The 27,146-nt window shown below is 35.3% G+C and overlaps 1 long non-coding RNA gene across 1 annotated transcript in view; it reads right to left on the bottom strand.

Moving 5' to 3' along the window:
- The window catches only part of LOC137244923 (uncharacterized), a 76,636-nt gene extending 49,490 nt beyond the window's left edge, over nt 1–27,146 (bottom strand). Inside the window, exons 1-2 of the long non-coding RNA XR_010951224.1 lie at nt 26,602–27,146; nt 20,361–20,790 (exon numbers count right to left, since the gene is read on the bottom strand). This is a non-coding gene — a long non-coding RNA (uncharacterized lncRNA). The remainder of the gene's footprint in view (nt 1–20,360; nt 20,791–26,601) is intronic.

Raw genomic sequence — 27,146 nt, 5'->3', positions numbered from 1 at the left:
AAAGTTAAGATAAGTTACTTTCGTTTGTGTTGCTTCAACAGGAGGCGAGCTTGCCGCGGCGGTGATCGGCTTTAAGTATTTCAGTAGCTGACGAATTTCGTATGTCTTATCTTTGTGCGAACTTATCAAGGATCATATATCCTAGAACTGACATTAATCATCACTAATTGACACTTAACCGCTTATTCGACCTTGGTCGAAGGGGGATCAAATTTTGCTGCACCTGTCTCTCCCTACTCTTAGACCTAGCCAGCGTTGCCTTTGCACTTTTATTCGCTGTATTTTGTTTTTTCTGTGAAATTCACATTAAATATTCAACGACAAACATCATTGGCATCAGCCTTGGAGTAGCCACTCCGGCTATCTCAGCTTAGTGACTATCAGCGCTTGTTCAGCGTGAAAACAGCTGCAAAGATTTAGGCACAAACCTTGAACTGGACTACATATTAATCTGCATTAAATATAACAGAATGGAGCAAAGCTTACTTAATCAAACAAACGCTTAGCCAACAACCTTATAAAAAAATTTAAAAAATTAATAGCTCCCAGATGTTGATTGAACAGCAATCAAGTAGCATTTTTTTAGCTTGAGGGACGGAAGTGTACCGCAAGCGCCGGAGATCATCTTGGCGCAGTCACAAATAATGTAGCGCTATAGCTTAATCCAAGGCAGCGATCATTAGCACCACCTCAATCGTGATAAAGAGCACGAATGATCTTTATGTTGTTGTTGTTTAAGCTAATGATTAATTAGTTCAATTTCCATACAACAATATTTCTATTGTACTGAAATAACTGATTTTAAAATTTGACTTAGAAATTAATAACGCAAAGAAACCAAAAGAGTAATAGAACGTAAAATAAAAAAATAAAGAACAATAATGTGGGCGTCACTAGAAGCCAAAAAAGAACATGAATAACAATGTTTTCATTTCTTTTTCTTTCAGCTTTTTGTAGCCTAAAAGTCGACGCAATTTGCTTTTTCAGCTAATCTCAAAAGCGCTGAACAAGGCAGCCCATTTTAGACAACAAATGCACGCGATCAAACGCTCAGCGTAAACAATTCTTGTATGCCAGGGATTGTTGTTGGTGTTGCTAAATTTGCTTGTTTGTGATTAACTGCTTTTGTTTGAAAATATTTGAACAAAATAACCACGAAAACGAAATAAAAATATGCAGGTATGTGCTTAGTTAAATGTATGTATGTAAATTGTTTTCATGTCTTCTTAATGCAACAATATAGACATATACAAACGTGTACAGCAGCGAACACAAAAAAAGCAGTGGCAATTTTTTCGAATTTCATCAACTAAATTCTCTTTGTATTATTTTTGATATTTTGAGAAACAAATTCCTATGAATTTTGTAACTATGCAAACCAATCTCAAAAACGTTCTCAAAAAAAGTTAAAAATTGCAGAAAATTTTACGAAAATTTAAAACTTTTCATTTGGACTTCTCTGAATTTTTTCGTGTTTGCAGATTTGTAGCGCAATCAATTTAGTATAGTATAGCATAAGGCGTAGATCTCTCAAAATTTTTATTGATTTTCGGCAGTTTCTTTGGACAGGGTTTCAAATTTTCTTTCCTATAATAAATAAAAAATGTCACACTTTGTATGGAGGGAAATCTTAAGCACCCCTCAGAAAAAAAATGTCAAAAATCAATGCGAGTTTTGTGAGACCTAAAACTTGAAATTGTTAGACTACATTGACTGGGCTAGACATATAAAATGTTAGAAAATTTCGTAAAATTTTTTCGAACTGAAGTCATAATTTTTTCGAACTTTTTCGAAAAAGTTTTTGAGATTGAGCTGCAACTATGTCAGCTTCAAAAATTAATAAAACATATTTCTTAAAATTTAGAAAATGAAAAAAAAAATTAGGTTAGGTTAGGTTGAACTGGCCGGTCCATGACGACTTCACATAGATTGAATAATTCCATAGTGTTACCAGAAGTTTGTTTTAACGACCAAACTGAAAAACCCTATCAAAAACCAGGACATATGTTATAAAATAACTCCGTCCTCTTGCTGCTTCTAGATCTGATAGCTGTATCACTAACAACTGGAGTCTTAGCCTGGCAAGCGCAGGGCAAGAGCACAGCATGTGCTCGATCGTTTCCTCCTCCAGCCCGCACTTCCTACATCTTCTATCACTGACCAAGCCTAATTTAAAGGCAAATGACGCCAGAAGGCCGTGTCCAGTCAGAATACCCGTCATGAGTCTACAGTCCTCTCTTTTTAATGATAGAAGGAACTTTGTTAGTCTAAGGTTGTAAGACCTGCACATAATCTTCGACATTTTACAGCCCCGCGCTTAAACCCACACCCTTCCTGCTTGGTAGAATCATGGTAATTTCTCCCAGTATAATTGGGACGTTCACGGAGCAAGCTTCAAGAGATGCGCCCTTTTTAGCTAGTTCATCCGCTTTTTCATTCCCATCTATTCCCATATGCCCTGGGACCCAATATAGATGGATGCTACTCCCTGTTCCGATTCTCTCCAGGGACTGCTTACACTCTAACACGCATTTAGGTCCTGTGGTATGCGAGATTATTGCCTTATTTGCTGCTTGACTGTAAATATAAAAGTTAACACGATTGCTGCTTGGGCTATTTTCTTCCAGGGTTCCTACTGCTTTGGTTATGGTTACCATTTCCGCTTGGAAAACGCTACAGTAATCCGGCAGCCTTTAGGATCTGCCATTTGAGCACACTTGCGCCAACCGTCCACCTCTATTGTGGCCTTAAGATCGCCCTCGAAGCGCAGATAAGGAATCAGGTATTCTGCTCATCTTGTGATTGATGACGCTATACTACTATGGTCGTGTGGTCGCGCTCAAGCTGCCCCGAGGCACCGAGCTGATTTCAGTTGTTAACGCTATGTTCTTTGCTACCAGGTATACAGGTGGAATATGCAGAATGGCATACAGTGCAGCCGTCGGTGTTGTTTTCAGGGCTCCCGTAATGCTAAGCATTGATAGTCTGCATACCCCCTCTAATTTTTTGAGGTAGGTTGCTTTTTGTGTGGCTTTCCACCAAACAAGAACTCCATAGTATAGGAAGGGGCTTACAATCGCTGTAAAAACCCAATGAGAAATAAAGGGCGATAAGCCCCACGTACACCCCAGCTTACTTTTACATGCATAAAGTGCCGTTGAAGCCTTCTTCACCCTCTGCTACACGTTGAGCTCCCATGACAGCTTACTGTCTAGGATGATTCCTAGATACTTTGTGTAAGATTTCTCCTGTAGGTTCACCCCTCCTAGCTTAGGCCTGATCCAATTTGGGACCTTTTACCTCTTTGTAAACAAGGCCATATCCGTCTTATCCGCGTTGACTTTTAACCCGACATTTGATGCCCAGGTATGAATACCCCGAAGCGCCTGATCCATCAAAAAAATAGGCATGACGTGGCTGAATGAGTTTGTAACACTTCAACCATCGTAGGAGTGCGGGCTCAAATCCCACTCACGGGAGAAAAGGCCTTGAAGAGCTTTAAAAAAAAGAGTTAAATTGACGAAATTTATTAAAAGTTTTCACTGCTATTTTCACGTTCGCTGCTGTATGTAATGAATAGCCGCACTAGGTGTAAAATGAATTGGAAAGCTTGCACACCATTGCATTATGGCGAAAATTGGGTGAAGCTAATTTTAAGCTTCATTCACACGATATACTCCATTGAGTGGGGAGATTATGTTTTTGTTGTATTATGTGAAGGTGACCTATCTACTTGCAAATGAAAATGCAAATTTGGTCGTTTTGTTCATGTAGAATATGGTGTAATGCTATGGTATGTCCGCGTAGTCGGCATACGCAGTCTCACAAAACATAACAATAAAACTTAATTTCAGTTACTTTTCAATAATTCTAAAGGGAGAAAAAAAGTTCGGCAAAAGTTCGTCAAAACTTCGAGTTTTGCCAAAAAATAAGCAATATGTAAAAAGCAAGTTTTGTTCTGTGTAGCTGCTCAACTATTCTGGAGCTCCTGGGAATGAGAAATTTATAAAAAATTACGCATATTTAATGCAAAATATTTCAAAAGTAAAAAAAATTGAAATTTTGACACAAAAATGTCTGTGTTTCAATAGTTCTGATGTTTCTGGGAAGGCAAAAACCTTTCTGCAAAATTACGCCGCAAACTCACAATTTTCTAACGGCAAAAAAAAAATGGCAGTCCCCATTCGTCCAGAAAGATCAGTGCACAAATTTCCGAAAAAAATCTCCCGATTCCAAAAAACTTTTAAAAATTTCAAAAAAAATTACTATTTTCAATTGCTAGTCTGGAGTCCAAAAAAAGAAAAGAAAGTTCTGCAAAATTACTCCAACTATTTATATTTTCCCAAAAATAATTATTTAAAAACTTGTGAACCAAGAAATAAAACGTGTTGAAAAATTTAAAGATTTAAAAATTGTAAACACTTTGAAAACAAAAAAACTACTGTTCTGTCCAATAGTTCTGTACTTTCTGAAAACTATGCTAAATATCGGTATTTTCCCATAAGTAAGAAACCTTGAGAAAATTGGAAAAAAAGCTTAAATTTTGAAACAATTAGATGCCTTGAAAACTTTAAGGAATTCATAGTTTTTAAAATTTTTAAAATTAAAAAAAATTTACAATAGCTCAGGAGTTCGTGAAAAGAAGGAAAACAGTTCCGTAAAATTTCCTTTTTTTTACCACATTTTTCAAACACAAACTTAAAAAAAATTTAAAGAGGAAATAAAATGAGTTGAGTATAAATAAACAAGTAAAAAATTGACTTTCTGAGCAGCCTCCAATAGTTCTGCAGTTTTTGAAAAACAAAAAAGTTTTGAAAATTTTCTCCATTCATTTACATTTTTTTAAAAGTAAAACAATTGAAAAAATTTTGCAAATTAAAAAAATTGCTGTTGTGATTAGCTTTTTAAAGTTCTGGAATTTTTAAAAAGAAAAAAAATTACTTCAACCAAATTTGGACAGTATTCACATTTTTTCAAATGTTAAAATTTGGAAAATTAAAAAACATTACTACTCTAAGTAGTTTTAAAATAGTTCTGGCGTTTCTGGAAAAAGTAAAAATGTTTTGCGAAATTAAGACAAATTACAATTTGCACGCTCCGGAAAGTAGCATCATTAATGTATTAGCCCGACAATCGCGGGAACTAGTTGATATGACCATTTTGAGTAATTTAGGCTATCAAACTGGCTACTTTTGTGAGGGAATCGGGGACACCAGTTCCCCATCTGCTAAATAAACCGGATTCGCCACAGGTAGGTGAAGTGTGTGTTGAAGAAGTTATAAATTGCGTTGACAGTCCCTTAAAACATCGAAATGATCTTATTTATATATGTATTTATTTTTCTGTGCTATATAAGTATGTAAAGTGCATGTAATTGCAGTCGGATTGTTTACGTCTACCTCCGGAAATGGGATGAGTTTTAACGATCGATAGCTTATGGAGTTAGTTGAAGCAGGTAGAAGTCAGTAATTTTTAGGCGCTTGACTTATTCTATGTGATTTTTGCTTTCGGGTTTGTTTGCTGTACCGACCTGCGTGATTGCTTTTTTTTTCCTCAAAGCAACTTTAAAAGTTCGAATATTTCGTCAGAGACAGTGTGTGAATATTTTGTTTATAATATCGTCGAATGCTTTTTTTATTTAAAAATTTTCTTCTCAAGCATATCAAGGCGTCGACTGATAGTTTTGAGACTATTAAATAGTATGCGGAATTCACTCTATCTCGGCTGCCATGTGAAAAATTCATATGTTTGAGTTTTGTGTAGAACAACGGTTTTTTTTTTAATACTAAATTTCTTAAAATTTATAAATATACTAAGTTGAAATGAGATAAGTATACCAGTAATGCAAAGCATTTAGAAACTACGAAAATTATTGCCTCCGTTGCTTTAACCTGCACACTATCCTAGCTAAACTCTAAACGTTCACACTGAGCGTAGGCTTATTTACCTCATTATAAATTTTATAACATAAATATATTTCCGCTTTTTTTATTACTAATCTCTTACAAGACAATCTATAAATTAACACCCAAGCAATGAGAACCACATACAATTAATGTGACTAATTAGTAGCACCTGCCACATGTTCCTGTCACAATCGCAAAATATCAGAAAGCAGCATCAACATCAGCGTAATATCAGCGACTGGACAACAAAAGAGAGAGCAACAGCAACCTAAGTAAGCAATGGAAGAAGAATTTATATACACTAAGCAACGGGCAACGGACATTCATTACAACGATCACATGCTTTGATTTAAAAATATTACATTTTAAGCGACATTTATCAATGAAACTGTCATTGTTGGCGATAAATTCAGCACTTCTGTTTGGCTGCTTTCTACGTAAATTTCAACAAAAATAGCAACAAAACAGACATAGAACTAGAATGCGATCAGGTAATTGAACGTATGAGAGCCAGTTGAGCTAAAAATGTCTCAGATGACGCGTTTCGTAATACAGCTATAAATATTATAAAGAAAAAGAAGTAGCAGTAGAAATGTTGCAGTTGTTTGCCACAGAAAAAAAGTTGCACTTACATAATTAACCCAACTTGCCACATGTCACAGCAGCAGCAACAAAAAAACATGTATGTATCACCAGCACTGTAAAAATGAATCATCTGCCAGAAATGGGATAAAATAAGTTGATAGTAGAAAAAGTTGAAGAGGAAGAGAAATATGCAATAGCTAACAGTAGGAGCAGCAAAACGCTAACACCACACGAAAAACTAACAAGCTTGCAAGTTGCAACTTATCTAGCAGCATATGTTATTGTTGTTGTTGTTGTGTATGCTTTGACGAATTGCACCAGTTTTCCACAATTGTTTCATAATTTGTTTTTTTTTTTTGTATTCTTTTTTCTCGTGCTCTTTTTTTGCATTGCAACGTACCGTTGTTGCATGCAACAGTTACGTTGCAGTTGCTGGTACATACAAATGATGTTGTTAGTGCTTTCATATGTTTTTTTGCTGTCTATAGCAGGAATGAGGTAAAAGCAAATGAGCAAGTCTAAATTTCGATAAAAGCAATCATTCTATACCCGATAAAGAATTTTGTACATCGTTTTAAGCAAGCAAAAAAAATCGATCAACAATTTTTCTTTACTACCTATTTTACAAGACTGAGTGATTAAAAATTAAAATTTTTCTTAAGTAGTGCAACCAAAAACAAAAAAAAAATACTTTTTTCTTTGATTAAGCAAATATTTTCTGTACTTACTTTTACTTAACCATTTTTAATTTTGTTTATCCTTTTTTATTTGTTCTATTTTTTATTTCATTTCTTTTTATTTTATTTTATTCTATTTTATCTTATTCTTTTTTGTATTACTTTATCTAATTTTATTTTAAATTATTTTATTTTATTTTATTTTATTTTGTTTTGTTTTGTTTTATTTTATTTTATTTTATTTTATTTTATTTTATTTTATTTTATTTTATTTTAGTTCATTTTATGTTATTTTATTTTATTTTATTTTATTTTATTTTATTTTAATTATAAATTTAATTAAAATTTTGTTTTATTTATTTTTATTAAGTTTTATTTAATTTTGTTTTATTGCATTTTATTTTATTTTGTTTTATTTTATTTTATTTTATTTTATTTTATTTTGTTTTATTTTATTTATTTTATTTTATTTTATTTTATTTATAATTTTAATTAAAATTGTATTTTATTTTTTTTTATTAACTTTTACTTTATTTTGTTTTATTGTATTTTATTTTATTTTCTTTTTTTTTAATTTTATTTTATTTTATTTTATTTTTTTTTTTCCTTTGTTTTATTTTCTTAGTTTTGTTGGATTTTGTTTTTATTTAAATTTTTTTGTCAGTTCACTATTTTCACTTTGCTAAGATCAATGCCGGTAAGAGAAATTATAATTCTGCTTTAAGTATCATCACAAACAGTTATGCCAATAGTTTCCAATAAACACATCAATACAGTAAAGACTATCAGCAAATGAAAGAAAGACACAGACCACTTGCAGACATTTTATTCTATCATGAGTGCGAAAAAAAGTTTGTCATAACTTATACTTAAGAACCAATATTAAAAGTCTGTACTACACAGTTGTTTGTAAATACATTCCTACCCTTATCCTTCACACGTCCTCAACTTTCGAGAACCAATTGAATTAGATTCCAAACTTTTTTTTGTGTCCTGGGATAAATATACCTTAAAGATACCTCCCACATTGGAAAACTGTGTATACTAACCGGACATATCCATAGTGACTCTTCTTCCTGGTTGTAAAGATGAGGAGGGGATGTGACTATAGGCTTCATAACTGCACCAAGCGATGTCATATAGAAATGTTCAATACACGTATAAGAAAGTATTTTTCCATTTTATAAAAAATACTCCAGATGTTCTTTCTAATGCCAAGAAAATGGCCCGTTTTTTTAATACAAATATGTTTAATGTTGTTTACTTTCGTGTAATATCCTCACAAACTGTTGTTTAAAATAAAAAAATAAAAACGCTTCACGAAAGCTTCGTATCTTACATATACGGACAGTCCGTTGCCGGATTAAAGTCGGTATACTCCGATTCTATCACTCCCTGATACAAGCTAAACTGTCTGTAGAACTAGTATGTTAGACCCCTCTAAATGACGGTTCAATCGATTTAAGTCACCTCTTGCTACAGGTATGCGTATCGCAGGAATATTCTTACCCCTTTACCCTGTTTGAAGTCACTACAATACGTTCTCTGTTAGCACTATTGGTTATAAAAATCATGCAGCTACACACACATACGCATATTTGGATTTTTGCTGCAAAAATCGAACAGCCACCAGCTAAAAGCAAACAATCATTCAGTCAGCTGAGCCCATAAGCTATCTAATTCACTTAACGTCAACTAGAGCAAAGTTTGCCGCCGCATAGGCCGCAATATGAGCACAACCTCGATGCACGCTTCCAGAGATACCAACGACGATACCGCTGTGTCTTTCATCAACGTCGTGCCACATCTTTTGCACTCGAAATGGAATTATAACTAGAACACTTGAATCAACCTGAAGTGTTTTGTGGCATCATAACTGCAAAGTTAGTGCACAGCATTGATGCGTAACTTCCCCACCTTCAGAATTTACCGCTAACTCTCCACTCCTTCCTAGCGTTCCTGGTTAACGTCGTGCCTCTTTTCTTTCTATCTCTTACTTGTTTGTGCGCTTACTTTGGCCAACAAATTTCACAATCTCTTTTCAATCTTATGCAGCTTCTGTTGTTGTAGTTGTTTTTGTTAGTTATTCCGGTTTGCTTAATTAAACCATAAATATAAATAATGCAGTGGACGCGAGAAGCGCATAGAATTGCCGCATGCATCAATGCAGACCAACCCCAAATTGAAAATCAACTCAATTCTAATCCCAAGAACGTCTCAGTTTGTCGCACTGAATTGCTACTATTTACTGATTTATCTGTCACCTGAAGTGACTTCTTGTTCCATATGCGGTTGATAGTGATGATGATGTTTTTAGGTTATATATATTCTCGTACAAAAGTGCAAAAGGATGTTAGTTCTGCAAGCGCATGATAAACGGGAATTTAAGTGCTTATGCGACACAAATGCGGGTACATGTCTGGATTACTTAAATAAAGTGGTAAAGTAAGTATGGTGTCTTTGCTCCATATGTAGGTATTGAGAATTTGATTAAAATAGGCGAGGCGCAGTGAATGATGAACATTTAGAGGTTGCTCAATTGAATGGATGATTGCTTTGACGGGAGTGTATGTGTGTTCGTTTTTTTATGCCAGGCTGTGAGTAAGCGAGTAGTTTTTTAAAGGAATTTCGCGTAGGTGTTTCTTGTAAATACATAAATGGAAAAAAAATGCAGTTGTAAGTTATATTAATATACAGCTTTTTAGCGCCAACATCATTCGATCTTTTTTACTCGATTCGAGAACACACTTCTGCCAATTTGAGCAAGAATGAAACATGTGGGATAATATCGAGCACCTAATTAGCTAGCCCACTTTAAGCTGTAACGTCTGTTATCACCGACCCAAATTTCTTTAATTATTTTAGTGTTTCTATTGGTATGTCACAGAAAGGCTTATATAGTTTCGGCGGGTTCTTATCGGTAACAGTCGGTACTGACAAGTTTTTGTTTTATTACTGGCTCTTTTTTAAAAGCAAACTATTATCGCCAAGTTATCGGTATGTTATGTCCTTCTTATCGCTGAGTCATCGGCTTCTTGTGGGTTTCTAATCGGCTTATTATCGACGGTTTACATATGCGTCATCGATTTTATATTGAAGTTTTATTGGTAGCTGTTTCATAACAAAGAAATGAGTCGTTGAGAACAAAACGATAACACGCCAATAAATTGGTAACACTCCGCTAACGATTCGACAGCTTTCCGATAACATTTTAATAACAAATCGATGACTTTTCAATAAAAAATCGATTATTTTCGATATCACGATAATAAGAGACATATAACTTTTCTATAGCATAACTATAAATTTTTGATAAAAAATCAATTACTTCCCGAGTAAAAATCTATATCTTTTCAATGAATAGTTTTTCGATAAGTAATCACTAAAAAAATTCGCAAACTCATCAACAACTTTTGTTATATAAAGCGAATTTGTGGCACTTCGATAACAAACCGTTAACTGGTCGATAAGAAATAGATAATATATTTATAACCCGTAGATAACAATGCGATAGCTCATCGATAAGAAACCGTTAACACTTCGATAAAAAATTGATAGAAATAACTCTGAACCTGATTAGGTTATGGTTATGGTAATAACTCACTACTTAGGCCATTAATAGGCTCATTTTAATACCCTATACGGGCTCAAAGAGGACCCCTACCCTGCCTAAAGCGGATCTACCACCTCGTGAACCTGATTAATTAAGGCTATTTTTGAGTTAATTTCCGAGCCCTTTCGAAAAATTTGTTGTACCTATTTATGATTTATCTACGTTTTTCTTGACTCATTTTTTTAGACTCCATTCTATTTATTGGAGTCTTATAAATTACTATTTTATCAAATTAGGGGAAAATACTCCGTCAGGGGTCATAAAATAGAATATAATTGCCCTATTTGATAAGCTCTTTTCAGGGCTTAAACAAGAATAGTTCATTTTGTGCGGACGGATCGAACGGAGGCATACAAATTTTCCGATATGACTCCGCTTCCAAATAATATATATCTAATCCCCTCCCTTAGTGAGTTACAGAACAGTTTTGGAGTCATTTTGGATAATTTTTTCGATTCTTTTAGATGAACTTCAACAAAAGAGCATTTTTAAATGCTGTGACAGTGAATATCGGAAAAATTTTACAACGTTCGTTTACGATACTGAAATATAAAATAATCATTCCAATCAAGGAAGTCTAAGTTGAAATCGTAGTATGCTTGATTTCCAAATATGGCTTTTAATAAAACTACATACCAAAGAGAGTTTCTTTACTTACTCACATTTCATTTCGAACGGAGAAAAAGGTTCCAAGAGACTCTCCCGTGTGCGATTAGTTGAGGCAGGTAGAAGTCAGTAATTTAGACGTTTCACGTGTTTTGCGTTTGCTGCTTTTGTTCTTTTATGGTTTGTGTTTGTGTGCAACTTCTAGTTTATTTGTTGTATATGTGTGACTGCTCTGTTTTTTTTTTTAGCAGTTTTAAAAGTTCAAATATTTCGTCAGAGATAGAACTTGATTGTTTGTTTGTTTATTATTCAACATCGGAGTTATATATTTAAGAAAAAAATTTTAAACTGAGAACAAATAGGCACGGTCTATCCAATAGTTCACGGGTGAAATCAATGTTATAATTGGAAAACGTTAGACAAAGCAATTGAATATTAAGATGCGGATTGGAGACAAGGCCTGTATTTAACCAAAGTTAATAATAAATCTCCCTCCAAGAAACCTTCCGAATTATTGTTCTCATCGTACCTGCGTTTCATCTTACTACTCATTATCCTGGATCGTTCCCTCGCACTCTGTTGTTTGGCCAATGAACTACTTTGTAGAGCTTGCTTTTGATGGATTGGCTTCACATAATCAGTATCGTTCCGACGTTTCCCAACAGTGGGGCGCCCTGGCTAGAAACCACCCTTTCATTCTTTCTGGGAAATTCTTTCGTTCGGTTTAGTGCGTCCATTAGGGGTTTTCAATGCCAGTGTTTCCCTCGCAGGTATCTTCGGTTTTGATTTGTTTAGCCCATTCGTTCCATCAACAATTGCCCAATCTACTTTCCATGACCTTTATGGTCTCTGTCGAATCTCCTCCACTAGCACTCGCTTACTGTTGAAACTGAAGTTAAGTGCCACATCCTTGTTTTTATAGCGCATAATCTTTCTCCGCATATCGATCCTGATGTCATGGTCAACTAAGAAGTCCACTCCCAATATGAATTCATCAACGATCTGCGCCACAACGAATTTGTGTAGAACCATGAACTTCCCAATTAAGACTTCACAGATGACATATACAGTCAGTACATGTTCTTTGCCATTCACATTCCCTCTGACGGTAAGACTGCTTGATTTCCTTACAATTTGCGGCAGAGATATCACAGGACATTCAATAGCTGGAGATAGTTCTCGATCTCTACATCTTACTCTCTCTTGCTCGTCCCCTCCAGCTTTTTTATTACGGCCACCCACATTGCTGGAACTATTGGGACCGGTGCCGCAATGTCGTGCAATGTGACCTGGGTTTCCGCTCATGAAAAATTTCATAACTCCGGTATTTTTCTGTTGTGATCGCTTCAGTGCTTCCAAAATTGTGTCTACCCAATATGGTCTTTCCACTTCCACACGATGAACTTTGTATGCTGGTTTACTCAATATTAAGGCAGTTTCCTGAGTCAATGCATGTGATACCGTTTCTGTAAATATTGGCTTTGGGTTTGCGTATGTGGCTCGTTTCGTTTCGACGTCCCGTATACCATTTATAAAGCTCTGAATTTTTACCCTTTCGGTGTATTCCACGGGTGCGCCGGCATTCGTCAAATGTGCAAGCCCTTCAACATCTGACGCAAACTCCTGGAAAGTCTCAATGGCTTTTTGGCAGAGGTTTTGCAACTCTATTTGGTATATATTCTTCCTGTGTTCACTTCCGTATCTCCTCTCTAGAGCGCTCATCAACGATTCGTAGTTGTTTCGCTCTCCCTCGGGAATAGTCTGTAGGATCTCAGCAGCAGATCCTTTCAATGCCACGAATAGTGCAGCAACCTTATCTTCAGCACCCCAGTTGTTCACTGCTGCGGTCTACTCAAACTGAATCTTAAACTCCTGGAAAGGAACAGAGCCGTCAAAAGATGGAGTTTTTACTTTCGTATTGCTTGCTGAAACAACTGGGCGATTTAGTTGCAGCTCCTGTATACGACCTTTTAAAGCATCTACCTCAGCCTCGATTTTGTTCTCAAACTGCATTATTTTTTCGTACATACGGGCTTCTAGTTGTGCAGAGATCTGCGATGATACCTGTGCTGAAATTTGTGCCGACATTTCTGATATACGTGCCTCTTGTGCTTCAATTTTAGATGTTATTTCTGACGACAACTTTGAGATACGTGTCTCTTGTGATTCCAGCTGGGATGTCATATATGTCTTCTGTTTTTCCAGTTAAGATGACATTTGCCTTTCCTGGGCTTCAATGTTGGATGTTGTACATTTCTCCTGGGATTCCAATTGTAATGACATTTGTGACCATATTTGGTTCAACACTGCTACTATCGCGTTAGTGTCAACACTTTCCAATGGATTCGGAGTCTCTATCTTCTCCTCCATTTTAGACATACTCATCTACATTAATTCCTTTCAAATCTAAAACCTCTCGTAGCCGTGCTTGAAGTTCGATCTTTTTGCCAGTTGTATTCAATCCACGGTTCTCCAACTCCTTTTTCAGTTGCTGGATTCTTAATTCACTTAACTTCGCCATGTCCATGCTGTGCTCTGCAACTCTCGAATTTATTCAACAATTCCTCTTTTGACATTAATTGTAATGAATTTAGTGCAATTCCTTTTATTTGCAACCTTCTACTAATGTTCGAATCACTAAACTGTTGAATAAATAACTCCACTATTCAATAATGCAAAATGACTTTTATTAAAGTACTTCACAATAACACTACTACTTCTCGACAGATAGTGTGCTTAAATCAAATTGACTTGTCGCGTCTCAACTGTTGCTGCTTTTTTACTGTTTGGTTTTCTCGTTGGTATATTTCTAGGCGGTTCTATTTCTAGAATTTACTAGTTAGTTACCAGCTATAACTACGTTTATAGCTTCTAATATGCGCGTGTATATGTGAGTTATACTTGCACAAATTATTGCCTACTTTAGGGAGTATCTCAGATATATGCATGTGTTTGTGCGTTGCTCTCCGCTGCTTGTATGGACATATGTATAGACATTATAATGATTGATTTATTGATGTGCATACAAGTCACTGCTTAGTGTTGGCTTAGAGATTATAGTCTCCCTTAGTGTTGCTAATATTCGTCACACTATTTTTCGTATAGGCATCATCGAGTAGAATACTAATCGGGGCGAGAAATTTTCAAAAGATTTGCATAATTTTTACCTAAGAGCCGAATTTTCGTTCCATGGCTCACGCATACGCCTACATAGCATAATTGGGTATATCAGCCGATATTTCATGCGTTCACAGCTGAAAGGAAATCAAGTTTTAGAGCCTTTTGCTATAGTTTGCCGCAGTTATGGATTTTTTATGCTTGCGAAAATATTTATACAGTAATATACAGTAATAATATGCTCTTCCTGTCAGCATTAAGACACAACAGAAAAGCGTGCAAATCTTTAGACTTCCATGCAACATTATGTAGCTTCCGCTACTTTAAAGAAGAAGCAAATAATCGAATAGAACTTATCTCAAGCATTTCCGCAAATGCGTAACTTTCTTGAGATTCAATTTCATGTTTTGATACAATAAAATAAAAAAATGACAAAAAAGGCAAACGTCAATTTGTTTCGCAATAACTTTGCAACTTCGCTTAAGAAGTGTCCTTAAGTAGGATGTGTGCGTGTAAGCAAGGGCGTTTGGAACCAGCCTCTACAAATACATGTAAGCATAGAGAAATCGTTAATGATGGTTTCCTATCGTAATCAATACTCGTACAAGGCAGTAGAAACATTTATAATTAAGACATCAATTTCCGTTTCTTCACATGCATAATTAAAGTACCAAAGTGTCGAAAGAATGAACGGGGGCAGAGAAAGCGAGATAGTTTTTGCATGGGCGTGCAGCCAGATTTTGATCGTCGTTGAAGCATCCAATTATTCTAAAGACAAATTATAATAAAAAGTATATTTTTAAATATGCCGCCTTAGTCTGTAGTGAATGAAATTTTTTGAGTAAATTTTGTCTTGCTCAAACTTTTACAATTTCAAATATGAATAGGTGGCAACCTTAACATTGACTAACTGAACTAGTTCTAGAAAACCTTAAGTGGCTTTTCTACTAGTAGAAATTGATGTAGGTTATTTTTTAAAGATAAAGCTGTAAGTAAGCTTATTCTCTTCAAGCTGACGAAACACCTCACTTTCAAATAAAAAATCGCAATATATCCAAATGTTACCAAAAAACCTGACGGATGACGGAAGGTTTTAAGACCGGGGTAGATTCCTGCAGGAACGATAATGGCGGCCTGATAACTGAACTGTTGGAGTGGACTGGCTGCAGGCCTGGTAAATCTCCTATCGACCAGATATTCACCATGCGCCAGATTCTGGATAAGACTCACGATAAGGGAATCGACACTCTCCATATTTTCGTCGACTTTAAAGCTGCATTTGACGCGTGAAAAAAGCTACTTTTAAGTTTCCGGCAAGTTAATAAGGTTCTGCCAAATGCCAGCGAGCAACACCATCAGCTCCGTAAGGATTGTGAAGGACTTCTCCGAGCCATTCGGAACCAAACGAGGATTCAGACAAGGCGACTCCCCTTCGTTAGATCTCTGATGGAGAAGATGATGGTACAATCTACGTCAATGTCAGCTAAGAAAACACACGAAGAAAACTCTTCCCAACAAGTGCTACTATAGACTGAGTAGGCAATTGAAAAGTAAAGTTTTGTCAGGAGGTGAGATGGCTCTTGGAGTGTTCGAGAGAAAAGTTCTCCCGAAGATGTATGGTCCTATACGTGATGCCGACGGTTAGTATCGAATAGTGACGATAGGGCAGCAAACGAAAATCCAAAGGATTCCCTGGCTAAGTCATGTTATGCGAATGAACGAAGACGCTCCGGCCAGGAAAGTATTTCATTCGAAACCGCAGTTTAGAAGCAGAGGAAGGAGGAGGCCTCCACTGAGTTGCGAGAGGCAGGTGGAGGAAGACTTTACCTTCCTTGGTGCTCCTAATTGGCGTCAGCTATCGCGATAGGGATAGCTTGTGTGACTTGTTACGAAACGGCTAAAATCTCTTAAGCGGTTAAGTGCAAACGATGATGATAACATTGTATGTTCATCTCTATCAAAGCTAACGATTTCTCCTTCAACAAGAGGGAAAATTTCGAGATTCGAGAACTCAACTTCTCGCAAAATTCTCAAATATCGAAATACTCGTAAGCTTCTCTGCAATTGAGTAGTTCGCTGACGTAAAATTCTTAGGCAATCCGCAAGACATGAAAACATTTTGAAAGTCATGCAGATAAACCAAAATTTTGCCCAGCAAAACATTTGCCGGCTGTGCTAGTTATACTTATGAGCCACGTTTTGTTTTTATTTTTTTTTTGATAGTTGCGTGAGTCCACTAAAAAAATGTTTCTGGACCTAATTAAAAATCAAAAATGAGCCTTTTTATCTGCTTTTCATACACCTTACAGAGAAGTGACAATTGTTAACTTTGGGCGAAGCGAAATACCCGCTTTTGACCACGGCGTTCGCGCTGCTCTATTCTTTTTCTATATGACGTAGCGTAAGATCTCTATAGATAAAGCTAACTTTGTACCAAAAAGAGGCCATTTTCAAAAATTTTCATCTCGTTATGATTTTGTCGCACTTTGTTCTGAAGGTGGAGTGTCACATTTTTAAAAATTCTACATTCGAAAGCTCGTGTCATTGAATCATGTTTCTACCTTCCAAAAACAAAAAAAGAATATTTTCGAAATGTCCAAAAAAGCATTCAGAATCTTTTCACCAGGTGGGCGAGGCTGGTCGTTATGTTAGCGAAATATGAAAATAAAAAAGTACACGTATACGAGAAATTTTTCCCCTCTTTGAACGGTATCTCATATATCTTGCACCAGTATACCTTGCCTACAGAGTATGTGTTGAGTCTGTATGTTTAGGTAAATGCCACATAAATATCGGCATCATGGCTGTTGGCAACATTGCGGTGCAATGCTGTGGAGTTGCTGATGCCGCGACGACACGTTGACATTTTTGGAGACAATTTTGCCTGGATGGTTGGCGCAAACCGTAGGCGGCTATTATTATTTTTTTCAGTTGTTTAAAAGAGCAATTTCAAGTGCAATAGCAAAGTCAACAACAAGAATACACAAGATATGTATGCATGTGTAGATATGTGTGGGCAATACAAAGTTGACAACAGTTGATATTACGTGAACGGAATGCAAGCAACAAAAAAAAAAAAAAAATAGCAACAACTACAACGGAAGGCGCAATGCCGCGAGAATAAAACTGTTGCCGTTATTAGCTCGATTATATACTCGGTATTTATGTAACACGCATTCGAGTTTATAGAGCGTTTTTGTTGTTGTTACGGTTATGATTTAATTTGTGCAAATTTTATTTTATCAGTTTGTTTGTTTGCATGTGTGTGTATGTGCGTTCTTTTGCTGCTCTTGAGTATTGCGTATGTTTCAAGTTGTTGCTGCTATTTTTGGTTTTGTTATTTTTGTAGTATTTGTTATAATTGTTGTAGGTGTTGTTGTTGTGGTTAAATAATAAACGTATGTATCTGAGTGTGCGCCGGATGTGGATGTGGCATTAAGTTGTTGTGTGCTATTCGAATTGCTTTTGTTGTTGTTTTGGATGTTATGCAAAATCTTTATGCCAAGGTGAATCTTGCGCAAAATATTCATATATATTCATATTCACACATACAAACCATACCATGCACATGGCAATACACCTTACCCATCCCCTCTGCGTCACTTCATCAAACTAACTCATCATCCACATGCCACATACTCGCTGCTGCGCGTTCAATGCACCGCAACAGGAAATATGGCAAACTATTAGTGGCATTTATTTATTAATTAAGTGCAGTTAGACACCAAGAGAAGCACTAATTGCTGCACTTAAGTGTGCAAACACATAGAAATGTGCGATTCGAACTTGAGCTTTAACGTACCAATACCCTGTTGCAGTTGCACTCTAAACTTGTTTGTGTGTGCTTGCGTGTACGTGTGTCTGTGCGATAGCAATTCCTTTCTTTTTGCGGCAACGAAACTCTTGCTTTCCGCTCTGACAGTCTGATTCTGATTTGTGTCGCCTTTGGGAAATCGCAAAAGAATTAAAGCACAAATTAAATTACTTAGCGGATAAAGCTGATGTGCAACATTTTTGCATTAAGCATAGATGCGTGATATAAGTCGGTTGATCATTTGTTACAATTAAGCTTACTGGCAGCAGAGTAGGGATTAGTAGGTTTAATGCTGGATGCATTATTTTGGTCTGAGCTCAACAAATAGTTTAATTACCAGAAGTTATTTGTACCTTACTTAAGGCTTAGGATAGCTCTTAGTAGTAAGCTTTTGAAACAAACCAAACCAGGGCCGGCGAAACATAACAAATCCGGGCTGATAATTTTTCGAACCGGAAAAACTTCCCCTTATTTTGACTTTTTCTGTTATTCTTATAAAATTATAATATTATACTGTTTTCAACCAATTTTATTCATCACTTTAAGTGACAAAAAATAATTTTCGTAAAACTACAATTTAAATTAATATCATTGTTGAAGCGCGAATATTGCAGCTCGCTTCGAATTTTTAGCAACAAAATTTATTCATGAAGATTTCAAGATCAAGCTCGTCAGTTTCCTTTCAGTACAAATATAGAATCGCGACATGGTTCAGTCGATCTTGCGCCATAGTCGATCTCTAAAATTTTTTTGCTCTACTTAAAATAGAGAAACTTCTCTCGTTGGAGCAAGTTGACCCCTGAATAATAATCAGCAATTGTATAAAACTTAAATATTCAGGAAAAAGTCCCCATGAAATTACCCACAGAATATAACCTCAAAGTCTTATTTGTTCGTAGCAAAACACATCGTATTAATGCAAAACAGATATCCGTTGGATATTGCGGGCAAGACGGCTGCGGCCCATTCGCTGATCAGACTTCGTAATATGAGCTATGGGCTTTTTGACTTTGTTTACTTTAGCATTTTCACCAACTTCGATTATATCCCAGGTAAAACAGGCTATTGTGTTCTGAAAATTTTCTCTTTTGCGGGCTTCAACACCTTCACTCCCTCTAGAGAAGACTGGCTCATGGGTGGGCCGAAGGTGGAACGGAAGAATTAGAGATATTTTTCCATCAGGAGTTTAGTTGAAATGTTTATTTCCGCCTTCAGATTCTAAATATTTACATAAATGATCTGGGTCGCAACAACTACACAACAGATATGAGGTGGGTGTAATTTCACATTCTTGTTATTGGAAATGGTCTGACATTTCTCACCACAGTAAGTTTCTACTGATTGACGCAGGCTTAAACTCAAATAATGTTTCAGAGGTAGCAAAGTATTATGGTGACAAAACAAATGAATGGGAATGTACATGATATGTTCAATCTATTCCCATTCTCAAAAAACAGTCAAAAACTTTCCAGGGCAAGGGAATACAAATATTTATTTAATACAGGAGTAACGCAAAACTCTGAACACTGAATCAAAGCTACATACAAAAATATATCTCTACTTCTTTTTATCTATTGATAAACCTATAAAAAATATATCCATTTTATATTTTTTATATCTCTGTATCCACTCCAAATTGATACAATTGTATCCAAAGAGCAACACTGATTGTAAACATAGTTATTCACATGCATAGACAGCGCGCATCACCTGAGTGACGAGCGCTGACTGGTTGACTCATGAATTGACCTTTACGCGCGCGTATTTTAAAATTTAATTAGACTCCAGGTCAGATCAGTAAAAGTCTAGGGAAAATTCTTAACCAACAAAAATTTTTGTAACAAGAAGTTTGTACTTATTTAATGCAAGTCCAAATGAATGAGTACATTGCTTAATTCATTTATTCGCATTTGACACTCGTATTAAAGTATGTAAGTATGTCAAATTTTAATTAATCATTGATCAAATGTGATATAATTATGCATAAGTAGCTCATTTAATTATCCAACAAAAGCGAAAATATTCATAAATAATTATCTTACCATTTAAGAGGTTTATGTTAACTGTCCCATTGATTTATGGCACCATTGATTTATTTCGTTGTTTATTTATGTACAACATTTTTGTATATTTCACTATATTTTTTCGTTTTTATATCAATTTTCGTATGTGTTTTTAATTTAGTAGAAATATTTGTTTATTTCGTAGCTATTAATTTAGAAACTTATTTTTTTGAATTTGCCAGTAATCTTATTGAATGCGGATTTATGATATTTATTCCTGTTCGAGTTTCAGTTAATGACTTTTGTTCAGTAATGTGCACAAATATGTCTTAAACTTGACACTTTTATGTTTTATTTATGCTTTATTTTAGCATTCGTTTATAAAATTTCTGTTTTCAATTATTTACATACAGCGATTTGTGGCGCAATGAAATATTTGGTAATTTTAGGCGCTTGAATGACTACATATCTTATAGTCATAAAAAAAAATATATAGAAAATTTAAAACTTTATTTCAAAAACGCATACACAGTACTAAAAAAATATTAAATTCCCATTCTCAGTTGGCCAAACTTTTAATACATATCGCCAGGTAAGAGGCTAACAAAATATCGATGCACCACATCAGTGGATGATAACTCAGAACAACTATGGCATAAACTAATTCATATCAGTAAGAATACAATTTTTAAAAAATGAGCCATGTCGCATGCTATCGCCAAGTTCCAGAAGTTGGCTATCCTATCCTAATGATGATCCTATGGACCTCTGCAGTTCAAGAGTTGTTTCATTTGTAACGCTCAAAAAAGTAATAAACAGTACATGTACTTCACAAAACTTATTCGATTTGCATGGCAACTATCTTAACATAAATCTTCCACATTATATGGCTTATCATAAAAATTCTATCAATAGTTTACGTTTATTGATCTTGTCCTTCAGTATTTCCAACAATTCCTTTTTTTATCTTTTTTATCCGGGATATGCGTAGTTTACTGTCACTTTGTCTCAGTTAAAACACTTTTCAGAAATACATATGTGGACTTTTCTTTCTCGAAAAGTTACTGGAAAATTGTGCTTTTAAAACGTGACCTCAGTTTTGCCGTCACTGGCTTAAATAAAGAGACCAAAAAATGGGGTCTGTCTGAGAGCAACGGCACTGTTAACAGATGTAAATTTGAAACTGAGGTCAGCAACGAACAATTTTTAAACGTTAATGTGTATTCCATTCCAATGTTGTATTTTCATCTGAGTGGTCGGACAATGTCACACTCGGCTCACCCATAATATCAGGAATCAGTGTGAATTAAAACTAAAAATTATTTTGTACCTTATTCTGCACTAAAAGACTTGGAAAAGCAACAATCAAATAATGGAAATATGAAATCACATGGCAACGCACCACAGTGAAATTCAATATAATTCAATTCAATTCAATTTATTTAACTCATTTGTAGAAGTGAGACTATTGTCTCTTAAAGTACATCGATATTTGGATATGTGTACAATATAATAATGTGAGTATAACAATATTTATATTAATATAAAAGAAATAACAGAAATAGACAATGTAGATTCTAGAAAATAGCTAGAATAGTGTTTTTCGTATATCAAAAAATTCAGACAAAGCCAATTTAAAGCGCGATGCATTGGGCTCATTTTTAATAAAATTAGGTAATGAGTTCCATACTTTGATAGTACTGACAAAGAACGTCCTTGATGATGAGAGATATTTATGGCGTGGAACGATGAGGTTACAGGTTCTGGCAGATTTAGCAAAACATAAATATCGGAATAGGTATTCTGGTTGTTTTTTATAAATTAATTTATTCAGGAAAATTAGATTGCGATAGTTTATGAAGGTAGTAAGACTGCAATCAAGTATTTTAAATGAAAACTCTGATATGTTGTCAAATTTACGCTTTAAGTAGATATATCCTGCACAGTTGTTCAATGCAAGTTGTAGCTTATTTCTAGACTTGCAGTCTATATCACCAAACACTAACCCTCCAAACGAAATGAAAGGAACTATTAGTGACCTGACTAACATTAATTTAACATTTGGAGGAATGAAAGCAGCTGTGTACCACAATTTCCTTAACACAAAATAAATTTTTGATAAAACGTAGTTAATATAATCAACACAGTTAAAATTGGAATTTAGTTTGAACCCTAAACTACTAACGACCGACTCATACTTAATGGTAATATCCTGTAGTATAACCGATGGCAAATTCTCTACTAGTTGCGGACAGAGCGAAATGCAAATAGCTTTTGTTTTAGACGCATTTAGATTTAAATTATTATCACTCGACCACGAAGAGATGCTTCCGAGATCCTCGTTCATCCTACAAACCAAATCTTCAGATAAGCCAATAGGGCGAGATAAATATATTTGTGCATCATCAGCATAAAGATGTATTGAAACACTTTTACAGCAATGAGTAATATCGTTAATGAACATACTGAACAAAATTGGTCCAAGTATAGATCCCTGAGGCACCCCCGAGTACAGGCACTTCGTCTCAGAGCAACCAATTTTAACTACTACCTTCTGCCAACGATTTGTAAGATAGTTTTCGAGCAATCTTGAAGCACTAGAAGAGAATCCAAAGTAGTGTCGTAATTTCATTAAGAGAATGGAATGATCTACTGTGTCAAAGGCTTTCGAAAAATCTAAAAGTGCCATCACAGTCAAATCACCCCTATCGTAGGCGGGGCGGTTGTCTTCAGTTACCTTGAGTAAAGCCGTCCCACAACTATGGCTCGCTCTATAACCAGACTGGCATTCTGAGAGAAGGTTGTTCTTATTGAGGTGTTCGGTGATTTGGGCCACCACTAAATTTTCCCAGATTTTAGAAAGAGCGGGTAATATGCTTATCGGCCGAAAATCCATTAGCAAAACAGCCGATGGCTTTTTAGCAATAGGAATAACTTTTGCTATCTTCCAAGCATCGGGAAAAGTTAAAGTTGTTACCGAAAAGTTAATAATATGTGTTAATGTTGAAACAATGTTGATTGCAATAAGTTTTACAAACATAAGGCTTATACCGTCGTCACCAACGGCACTGGACTTTATTGAGAATAGACTTCTTATGACATCATCCTCTGTAACTCCGAAAAATTTAAATTTGTTATTATCTGGTGTGTACATCACATTTTCATTAAGTTTGAAATTTTGATTATTTATATAACTACTCGACTGTAAAAAGAAGTCATTGATGGAGTCAGGGTCCAAATCGTATTTCGAATCATTTTTACATGCAATCCCTACTGATTTGAGATTTTTCCACAAGTTCTTTGTTGGTAAATTCATGTCAAGCTTTGTTTGAAAAAAAACAAAAAAAAAAATAGAAATAGAAACATAAAGAACTAGAAAGAAGAGGGATAACCAGGCGTATGCCAACAAAGCTCCTGCCGTTAAACTAAACACCGTACTTAATGTAGCACAAATGCTTAAAGTATTTTAACAAAATATTTTTTTTTTCCATATATTTGCCGAGGTTTTATAATAGCGTGACTGATATATAACCCTTATACTCTGTCCCGTCCCACCCGTGACTTTATACAAGTTACAATCTTTTGCACTTTCCCTCTCGAGACCTTTTTAACACGCTTATAATAGCGTCACTTGTATGTATGCTTGTTTGTAGCTCTCTAGGCTAGGTGTGCAAAGGAAAGTTAGACCCATCTAGCGGCAATTGGCGGCGGTGGTTAAATAACTCCTTACAAAATGATTTCTGCTTGATAGCGGAGACACAAACATCTGTGCTATGGTGCTGTCGGCATCAAATATCTAAGTGGATTGTAGATACTAAAACCAAATTTTCAAAAGCGTGTTTCTTAGTTTTTTTAAACTTTAATTTTTATTTTAAACAATATTACTCGAAACCTATTAGAAGTATCTTGAAAGGCGATAATGCTTTTCTTTAGGCGATTCTTGAGCAGCCGCCGTGGCGTGGTGGTAGCGTACTCCGCCTAGTAAACTGAACATCCTGGATTCAACGCTGGAAGAATCAACATCAATAATTTCGAAACAAGCTTTTTCAACTAGAAAAAAATTTCTCTAAGCGGGGTCGTCCCTCGGCAGTGATTTGGCAAGCACCTCGAGTGTATTTCAGTCATGAAATGATTCTCAGTGAAAGCTCATCTCCTTTGCAGATGCCGTTTAGAGTCCACGTAAAAATTTAGATCCCATACCGCCAATTTGTAGGAAAACTAATAGCAGCTCTGCCCAAATTAAAAGCAGCTCGGACTAAAATCCCTTCGCAGGTTATCGCGCCTGGCATTCATTTGTCTTTTATACTCAGCTAAGCAGAGCTCACAGAGTATATTAATTTTGTTCGCATAACGGTACCCCGCAATGGCATAAACTAATCGAGATAGATATATACTTCTTTATATCAAAATGATCTGGGCGAAAAAAGAAATTAATTTAGCCATGTCCGTCCGTCCATTCGTCCGTTCGCCCGTCTGTCCGTAAACACGATAACTTGAGTAAATTTTAAGCTATCTTGATGAAATTTGGTATATAAGTTCCAATGAACGAAATCGGTCTATAACCACGCCCACTTTTTCGAAATCAAAAATTTCGAGAAAACGAAAAAGTGCGATAATTCATTACCAAAAACGGATAAAGCGATGAAACTTGGTAGGCGGGTTGGACTTGTGACGCAGAATAGAAAATTAGTAAAATTTTGTACAATGGGCGTGGCACTGCCCACTTTTAAAAGAAGGTAATTGAAGAGTTTTTCAAGCTGTAATTTGGCAGCTGAGTATGTAATGTTCAGTTACATCCGAACTTAGCCTTCCTTATTTATTTTTTATTCTTTTTCACAAGAGATCGTAGGACATTTTAATTTAACATTATTGGAGAAAGCCCATGGCCAAATGTATCCCCGCAAAGGGGCATCCTTGGCTTTTGCAGGGGCACATGTGAAGTTTTTTTTTTATTTTAGCAGGTTGGTATTTTTCAAATCTCAGAAAAAATCAGATTTTGTAAATAATTGTTTTTGTTATTGATATTAGAGGGAATTTACAAAATTTACACACGGCGGTGGTTAGTAGGACATGTTTCTAAATTTAACTTCTTCACCAGCGTGCTTTTCTGGGGCTGAGTATGGAACTCGGAAACTCAAACATCCATACTTACTGGGGTTGAAGCAAATGCCTCTTATTATCAGCCATATGAATTTTTTTGCGACGAAAATTTGGAATTTTCGTAAATAGTAAGAGGGTATTAAAAAATTAGATATACTTCGTCGCTCAACTCTCTCATCCCATGTTGTCTCAGTCCATATTTCTATAGCATATAGCAAGACTCCAACGATGAGGTGCATATGTATAAGGGCCTGATTTCTATGGAATTAGGGGCCTTTACTTTCCAATTTTCTGCTTAATATTAAGTGGCATTTTTTTACCTGATTCAAATGCTCTCCAATTGAAAATGTCAAATTTAAACCACAAAATATTTTACTTTTTTTTCATAATCTTATTTTTTATCTTTAACGTTTTTATAAACTTAAATCTTTACAAATATCAGAAGTTGTTGGAACTAATGAAAATTAATTTAATTTGGATCATTCAAATAACTACCACATTGATTTTACAGCTTTCTTATCAGCCAGTGTAAAATTAAGAATAGCTGATCAGCTGCTCATAAAATTTCACGAATACCGCTTGAAAAGCTCTACATTTCTCTGATTTTCACTTTTTAACTGTTTCCTAAAATATTCTCAACGTTTTTCATTCAGGTCGAGTTTGACATATTTTATCATGTCATTACATCTTAGTGTCACACTATGGACACATTCAGTCTATGTGAGGTGTTTATTAAGTGACAAAGAAGTAAAATATTATAGCATAATAGCAGCGGTGTTATCGAGAACTTTGCTTAGCGCTGCACTTGTGTTGGAATGTTTTATTTTCATAAAAGCTTAATTACATTTTTATGAAAAAGATCAACGAAGCGTTTCCAATTATTGATATTTCCAAGACAGAGGCATTTCATAACCAACTGTTATCTATTCAAATTAAAGAATCGAGCAACACAATAAAATATCGATTAAAAACCATTATAATGATATTAACAACACTTCATAATGAGCCACAAATGTAAGTAGTCCATTAGGGGAATATTTTGAATAATAAATATCTGTATCTTTATAGCATACAAAGTTATATTTTTGAATTAACTTACAACGAGTTTATTTACAAAAATTTTTCTTTTACTTTTTTATTAATTCTCTTATAAATTATCGACATATTTTTCAGAAATTACCATAAAATGCACCAAAATACACCAACGATTTAGCAAAGCAAAAAGAAAAAAATACATCACTGTCGCAAAGTGCGATACAAGTTTGGTTTCGATATTATTTTTGTTTTTGCTTTAACTTAACACACGACTAAAAAAACTCAAAAACGACTACTCAAATCGAAATCCGGCCTATTAATAATTTTGTTTCTTTCAGCAAACGTAATGATGCTTAGACAATGTCAGCGACACGCAATTTACAACTGTATCTGACAGACGTCAATCAATCACTGTGAGCGGCCACGCAACTAAGCACACATTCAATAACGCAGCGAAACGCACTTGCAATGCCAACTTTTAACCGGTTGCCGGTATTTGCTATGCTACTGCTGCTAAGACTTGTGCACTACCAAATTTTCACTGTCAAACCGCACTGCACTTAAGTGAGCACCGAACGAACGTTATTAATGCTCGTATCACACAGCGAGCGCTCCAACGTGTCCAGCTTATTTACCGTTTCTATGTTTATTTATTTTGCTGTGAGCCAATAATTGATTCCTCCACCGACA

The sequence above is a fragment of the Eurosta solidaginis genome, chromosome 1 (assembly GCF_040869045.1).
Source record: "Eurosta solidaginis isolate ZX-2024a chromosome 1, ASM4086904v1, whole genome shotgun sequence".
NCBI classification, from domain to species: Eukaryota; Metazoa; Arthropoda; class Insecta; order Diptera; family Tephritidae; genus Eurosta; species Eurosta solidaginis.
The sequence above is the reverse complement of the archived record's forward strand: the minus strand, read 5'-3'. Positions and strand labels throughout refer to the sequence as shown.